At 54.3% G+C, this 8,027-nt stretch overlaps 2 pseudogenes; one reads left to right on the top strand and one right to left on the bottom strand.

Annotated features, from left to right (window-relative positions):
* Positions 1–2,387: 2,387 nt before the first annotated feature.
* Positions 2,388–7,215, bottom strand: LOC102994028 (thimet oligopeptidase-like; annotated as a pseudogene).
* Positions 7,216–7,252: 37 nt separating this feature from the next.
* The window catches only part of LOC102993753 (serine/arginine-rich splicing factor 3-like), a 4,027-nt pseudogene continuing 3,252 nt past the window's right edge, over positions 7,253–8,027 (top strand).

Below are 8,027 nucleotides of genomic sequence, written 5' to 3'. Positions count from 1 at the left end.
ATATATATATATATATATATATATCCCCATATCCCCTCCTTTTTACATCTCCCTCCCGCCCTCCCTCTCCCACCCCTCTAGGTGGTCAGAAAGCCCTGAGCTGATCTCCCTGTGCTATTTGGCTTCTTTCCACTAGCTATCTATTTTACATTTGGTAGTGTATATATGTCCATGCCACTCTCTCACTTCGTCCCAGATTACCCTCCCCCTCCCCATGTCCCTAAACAGAATTTTAAGAAGATAGCCAAGATAAAATGAGAAACTGATTTAGACTTAGGTCTCAAATGTACAGCTTCAGTGATTTAGGAAAATTCCTTGACAGCTATACTGAGCCTCAGTTTTCACATTTGTAAAAGGGTGAGGATTAAAGAAACTGATACTTCTGGAAATGCCTGTCAGTCACTCTGATTGGATATTTTTAAAATGTTAACTGAAAGTTAAATGTATAAATTATAAAAAGACGACAAAAAGGCTTATTATCATTTTATTACCCAGATAATCCCTGGTGGTCCACTGATAGAAGGGGCTTCTCTAAGTAGTTTTCTTTATCCTGATTTCTGGACACTCCCTACTTTAATCTGCTTTTGGAGGCAGCGGGTGACATTTTGGTAAGTTTTATTCAATTTCTTTATGCCTTGATTTTAGGAAAGAAGAATAGTAGCTGTGCTGAGCTCTGCCAGGTCAGATAGAATTTTGGAGTATTCTCTTTCTCTCTCTTTGTAGACAGCCACTATCATTTGGTAAGCCATAAGCCTTCCTTTGCTTTGACTGTGGTTAGTGTTTGCTGGATTTCTAAAATATATTTTTAGTGTTTACTTGTTTAGATTGAAAAGATTGGGCTATATTTTTAAAAGTTTATCCCTTCATTTTGGAAGGCCTTTTAAGTTGTGTTATTGCATGCAAGAGAGCTAACGGAATTCTGGACTCCATATTTTCGTTTTTACTTTTTTTTTTTCCCTCAGACTTTGAACCAACAATGGCTAAGAATGAGAGGAACTCAGACCAACATATTTTTTCCCTTATAAAGCACAGAGAATATGGGGGAAAAATGAAATTGGGAAATTGTTTTGCTCCTCTTCCTCCTCCTTTTTGGTCAGTTACCTTAGTCGTCCACCTCACTTTGTATTTCTAGCCTGGCTTCAGAAAGACCTGAATTTGATGAACTACACGCTGTCTGAGTAGTAGATTGCTAGAAGGAACCAAGATTCAGACGACCATTATATTCAAGAAGCATGGTCCAGCCAATTTCCTCACTTCCATTGTGAAAGGAGTTCCCTATTCCTAAGAAAATGGACCCTTCTCTGGATCTTTTCTCTCCCCTGAACTTGTAAACAGTTTAACAAGACATATGTTGAACTGCCATAAGGCATCTACATCTTATATCCCTCTCTGGTATCTAACCTCCCTGAGAACGGGGGTATATCTCTGTGTTCTGTGCAGTTCTCAGCACAGTACTATACACGTAGTAAATACTTGGTAAATGAACAAATAAGTGAATGAGTCACCATGAGAAGGGTATTCTCCCATTCTTTCTCTCTTTTTAGACTTTCAAGTTTCTTTAGTTAGTTTCCTTAAACAACAGGTTTCTTTGTAGCTACACAGTGTCCAGGTTCACAAAATGTTGCAGATAGCTGCTAAGAGCATCCCTCCACCACTTTAGAATAGCTTGCTCTCCCTCTCAAGTGGAGAGAGCAGGATTCAATATTTATTCAGTGCCTTTGTTTACTTGGCATTTAGAGGCACTAGGGGCATTAGTGCGCTACACTCAGTGAAATGCCTGTTTTGTTTGTAATTTTCCTTTGTGAAAAACAGCTAACCACAAAGGTGTTTTGTCCAATTTTCCATCCTTTTAGATTGATAAAAAACATTTTAACTATGTAGAAACAGCAAATGAATAGAAAGAACTTTGCAGTACATTTAATAAAAATTTAGGGAGATCTTTGTGGTACATTAGTGAAGTTATTTGGGGAAACTTTAGCCATGTACATTGTGTTGGAGAGGGACCAAGAAAGAATTCTCAAAGTTTGAGTACACAGTTGCCTTACATGTAGGCATGGCGGCAGCCATGTACATAACAGTGATTTGGAGGATGTTGTATTCGTCAGATCTTGCTGTGATAATGCTTTGGAACAAATCTCCCCAAAACTCAGTTACATAAGTAAGAATTTATTTTTCTTGGACCTATGGGCTAGCTGCAGTGGCTCTCTTTTAGACCTCTAGATGACAGGTATTGCTCCATATTTTGGATCAGTTTGAGGTCTGTCCCACACATCTTACTGTGGAGTCCAACTGTGAGGCTGCAGCTCCCAGGCCCTGTCTTCTCACGAAGTTCACTGAAACATAAGAGGTGAGCCCAACCACACAAGCCCACTTAAGGCCTCTGCGACTCATTTAAGGCCATCATATCTGCCCTTGGAATCCTCGGAACCCCCTGGGCTCAGGATGCAGGTTCTGTAGTCCATGGCAACCTGCCGAGAGGGGGCGGGGCTGCATGAGGGTGGAGCGCCGCCTTCACTGAGGGTGTGGTTGTGGCCAAGTCTGCTGTGACTGAACAAAGGGCAGGGGAGCAGGGGGTCCAGGGAAGGGCCCTCAGAGCCCGGCAGGCCCAGGCAGGCGGTACAAACATCTAGGCTCAGGCCAAAGAGCACCCTCTTGGTCTGTGCGGCAGTCCGGCCTCTCACCTTGCCACTCAGGCTGCCCTCCTACTTGAAGTGTGTGTGGAACGTGTCTGCGGAGTACACCTCGCTGCCCAGGTAGCCATAGGACTGGGCGTTGTAGCTTCCTGCCAGGTGGCCAAAGGTCTCAGAAAGGTGGGTGCCTGGGACACACGCAGAGAGGCTCCTGCCGGGCCCCCTGGCCACTCAGTGCCCCTGCCTCAGACCGGGGGGTTGGGCCTCAAAGCAGCCCTGTCTGAGTCCCCTGCCAAAAGAGGGAGTATTGGCCCAACACTTCTAGATACCGGGACCTTGCAGGCAATTCAGTGGAGGGACACAAATAAATCTTTGCCGACTTTCCGCTGAAGCCCTGTCTTCTCACGAAGTTCACTGAAACATAAGAGGTGAGCCCAACCACACAGGCCCACTTAAGGCTTCTGCGACTCATTTAAGGCCATCATGTCAGCCCTTGGAATCCTCAGAACCCCCTGGGCTCAGGATGCAGCTTCTGTAGCCCATGGCAACCTGCGGAGAGGGGGCGGGGCTGCAGGAGGGTTGAGCACCGCCTTTACTGAGGGTGTAGGTGTGGCCACGTCTGCTGTGACTGAACAAAGGGCAGGGGAGCAGGGAGTCCAGAGCAGGGCCCTCAGAGCCTGGCAGGCCCAGGCGGGCGGCACAAGCATCTAGGCCCAGGCCAAAGAGCGCCGTCATGGTCTGCGCGGCAGGCCGGCCTCTCACCTTGCCACTCAGGCCGCCCTCCTACTTGAAGTGTGTGTGGAACGTGTCTGCGGAGTACACCTCGCTGCCCAGGTAGCCATAGGACTGGGCGTTGTAGCTTCTTGCCAGGTGGCCGAAGGTCTCAGAAATGTGGGTCCCTGGGACACACGTGGAGAGGCTCCTGCCGGGGCCCCCTGGCCGCTCAGTGCCCCTGCCTCAGAGCGGAGGGGGGCCTCAAAGCAGCCCTGTCTGAGTCCCCTGCCATTAGAGGGAGTATTGGCTCAACACTTCTAGATACCGGGACGTTGCAGGCAATTCAGTGGAGGGACAAATAAATCTTTGCCGACTTTCCGCTGAAGCTCACGAGGGTTCACTCCTAAACCTCTTACAAGGTCAACTGCCGAGGCTCCGAGGGATGAGTCAGGGCTCTGCCTCCACCATGGAGAGATGGCTGGTTAAAGTGCTCACGAGGGAGTGAACCGCGTGTCTTGCACTGACATGCACGGGCAAACCTCGTCGACGCGTTCCATCCGGGGTAGGAAGCCCTCTCCTCCCTCTTCCAGGCTCTCCAGAAAGCACGTGCAGATACGCCCACCCCACCCTTGGACTCCGTGGGCCACAGCAGGAGGGACCAGCCCAGGAACTGAGGCAGGAAGAGGCCAATGGTCAGCACGCCTCAGCCAGAGCCCGTCAGTCAGTCCCCCTTCACACACCACCAGACGATCCTATTGACCTGAGCAGTAGACGCCAACCGACCGCTAAGGTGATCCCGGCGCGTGCTTGGCTACCTGGCGCGGCTGGAACCCCCAGGATCTCCTGGCAGAGGGGGGCATTCTGCTGGGCTGGGTCTGCGGACGCCTGCGTGTGCAGGGCCTGGTCCACCTTGGGCAGCACAATCTGGAGCATGTTGAAGAGGCCTGGGGTGCGGGAGGAAGGAGACGGGGGACTGGCCGCGCATTCCAGCCGGGTGGTCCGGGAGCCCCCTTCCCTTCGCTTGGTCCGGCAGCACCTGGGTTGGCCTGCCAGGACTTGATGAGCTTGTCTAGCAGCTCCTGGGGGACGGTGCTGCCCGTGCCCTACCGAGACTGGCAGCAGTGCCAGTGCCTCACAGGGCATGGTGTCCCGGCCCCAGAGCCTTCCCTCTGGTTGTCATCACAGGCTGTCACTAGACTTGTATGCAACGTTCCTTTCTTTTCTCTTGTCATTTTTACATCCCTCAGCCATGCAAAGGGGTGAAACCCTGACACTCGCTGCCATGTGGATGCACCCTGAGAACACGATGCTCAGCGAGAGAAGTTCGACACAAGGACACACAGGGTGTGACCCCACGGAGGGAAAACGTCCAGAACAGGTAGATCCACAGACTCAGAGAGTGGGTTCCTGGTTGTCAGAGGCTGGGGAGGGGACACAGTGATAGGTAAGGGCATGAGGGACAGTTTTGGGGTGATGGGAATGTTCCAAAACAGGGCAGTAGTGACGGCTGCCCAGCTCAGTAAACTGTCCCAACGTGCTCCGGTACAGCCTGTGAGAGCATCGCTCTCAGGACAGAGGGCTGACCGCAGGAAGACCGAAGGAGCAGTGGGTCCTGGGCCCAGACGCTCAGCTGGGAGCCCCCCCATGGAGAAGTCACTTGGATTTGCTGCGCCTCCACCGAGACTGGCAGAAGCCCCTGGGCCTCACAGGGCACGGCACTCCCGGCCCCAGAGCCTTCCCTCTGGTTCTCATTACTGGCTGTCATCAGACTTGCATGCAATGTTCCTTTCTTTTCTTTTGTCTTTTTTAAAGGCAACTCTTGAGTACGTGTATTTAAGATGCAGGGAAGCAGTCCTGACTCTTTGATCTGGGACTTCCAGCCTCCAGAGTCTGGAGGACACGGAGCACAGGCTGCAGATGCGCAGGCTCAGCGGCCACGGCTCACGGGCCCAGCCGCTCCGCGGCATGTGGGATCTTCCCGGATCGGGGCACGAACCCGTGTCCCCTGCATCGGTAGGCGATTCTCAACCCCTGCGCCACCAGGGAAGCCCTTCTTTTGTCTTTTTTAAAGGCAACTCTTGAGTACGTGTATTTAACATGCAGGGAAGCAGTCCTGACTCTTTGATCTGGGACTTCCAGCCTCCAGAGTCTGGAGGACATCCATTTCTGTTGTTTATGCGCCCAGTGCGTTGGGTTTGATGATAGAAATGACACCGAGGTCGTCGCCACGTGCGGGGTGACATCAGCGGAAGAATCCCATGGTAAGGGACTGCCTGAGGACAAAGCGCACCCGGGCCCTCCCTGCCCCCTGCCTGCAGCCCCGCACCCACATCCACCTGGGAGCAGAGCTGGTGCATTGCTTGCCAGAACTCGTAGAAGTAGGTCTCCAGCTCATCCTGCTGCAGCAGGGAAGGCGGGTCGGGCGTGGGCTTGGTGAAGTTGGCCACCATGGCCTTGATCGCGATCTTTCCAGCCTCCAGAGTCTGGAGGACATCCATTTCTGTTGTTTACGCGCCCAGTGCGTTGGGTTTGATGATGGAAATGACACCGAGGTCGTTGCCACGTGCGGGGTGACATCAGCGGAAGAATCCCCTGGTGAGGGACTGCCTGAGGACCAAGCGTGCCCGGGCCCTCCCTGCCCCCTGCCTGCAGCCCCGCGCCACATCCACCTGGGAGAGAGCTGGTGCATTGCTTGCCAGAAATCGTGGAAGTAGGTCTCCAGCTCATCCTGCTGCAGCAGGGAGGGCGGGTCGGGCGTGGGCTTGGTGAAGTTGGCCACCGTGGCCTTGATCGCGATCTGGCGGCTCCCATCTGCTGTAGGCAGCCCGGCTGCAGGCCGAAGCAGGCCACGCGCCCGGACTTCCCTTATCTAGGGAGGGACGTGGGGTGAGGCCCAGCTTCTGCAGAGGAGCTCCGGCCCACGGCCAACAGGTTCCCACACGCACGCACCTAGGGTAGAGGTCCAGGTAGAACTTGCTGATGGATGACCTTGCCCGAGGCCGCGTGCCAGACTGTGTAGAGCCTCACGTCTTCATGACACATGTTGGCGCCCTCCTCCAGGTCGAAGGTCAGCCCCAGCAACTCCTGGGAGATGCCCAGCAGCCCGCGCGTGACCACCTGCATGGGGAAGGACTCATTGAGCAGGTACTGGTCCACGTGGTAGCGCGTCTCCTCCCCTGGTTCATGTAATACTGCAGGTCCCAGGCGTTGATGGGGCCGTCAAAGTGCAGGCCCTGCCTCTGGCACTCAGCCTTCTTTAGCTCCAGGATCATGGCTGCTCCTGCTCCCCGAGGGGCTTCACCTTCTGGGCCAGCTCATCTGCAGACGGAGGGGAGAGGCACGGCTATGTCCCTGGGGTGGCCCCCCAGCCGTCCCCGACCCCGCACCCTTCGAGGCAGAATGAAGGGTCCGGGAAGGCGACCCCCAAGGGCTGACACAGTGGGGTCTCAGGCAGCACCATGTCCAGTCAAGGTCCGCCTGACCACCGTCCCCACTGGGACTTGGGGAGGCCGGGTTACCTAGGAAAGTGGCCACCAACTGGCTGGTCTTGGCCATATTCATCTCCAGCACGGAGTCAGCACGCGTACTGAACCCCAACAGGTGGGACTTCTGGGCCTGCATCCTGACCAGCTCCCCAAGGAACGCGCAGTTCTCCTGGAACCCAGAGAGGGAAGGCGCTGGGGACCGTGGGTCACACCCTCCCCGTTGGACGCTGGGCCTAGTCTCTGCAGGCGGGCAGTGCGCTCAGGCCGCTGGTGGGCACAGCCAATCCCCCTCCTTCCTCCTCCTGGCCCGGATTTCTAGACACTTTGGTGCTGTCCTAACACGTGGTCTTTATGAACACAGGTCCTTTTGGAACCAGAAACGTCATGAACCGTGATGGGCTCTAAGGCTAAGGTCAGGAAGAAATGCGGCCAGGCTCTCCACGAGCCACCAAGGGGCCTCCCCGGGCTCAACAATACAAACTCGTCTGCCGTGCAGACAGCAGCTCATCCCCACGGCGCCCGAACTCCCAGCCCCTGGACGGTGAGAAACCTGTTGCTGCAGGTGGCCCATGGCTCGCTGGAGAGGCCCGGATCCAGGCGTACGCCACCTTCTCTGGGGCCACCTCTCCGGTTCTGTGGTGGGGTTCTCCTGGGAGACCCCAGTCACCACAGGACCAATGTGGTCTGTCTGCAGCCCAAGAAGGTGGAGACACAGGACTGTCCCCCATGCCCCCCGCATCACCTGCGAGGCCCGGCAAGCACCAGTGGTGTCTGCGGGGAAGAAGAAGGGCTCAGGCACAGCCCCCATCTACAGAAGCACAGACTGCAGCCACACGCAGTATGGACCAAACACAAGTGTCCATGCAGGACCCGATGTCTGAATGTCAAGGCCGTGCCCAGGCCACAGTGAGAAGACCCAGACCCCACGCAAGGCACAGAGAGGGGATGGGGGGGACATCTGCGAATCTGAGCTCATCGGGCATCTCCCCAGAGGGAGAGGGAGAGGGAGAGAGTGAGAAGGAGATATGGAGGGAGAGGGAGAGAGAGGGAGAGAGAGACGTCTCTCCCTTCCCTGGGGGTGCTCTAGTGCAGCCAAGGCTGAAAACCACTGCATTTCGGGAGATGAGTTCTCGTGGAAAAGTTAAATAGTAGCTCATGGCATTATCAACACATATTTAAAAGGTCCCAAATCTTGGGG

This window comes from Physeter macrocephalus, chromosome 18, assembly GCF_002837175.3.
Source record: "Physeter macrocephalus isolate SW-GA chromosome 18, ASM283717v5, whole genome shotgun sequence".
NCBI lineage: Eukaryota > Metazoa > Chordata > Mammalia > Artiodactyla > Physeteridae > Physeter > Physeter macrocephalus.
This window is presented reverse-complemented; position numbering and strand designations above follow the sequence as displayed.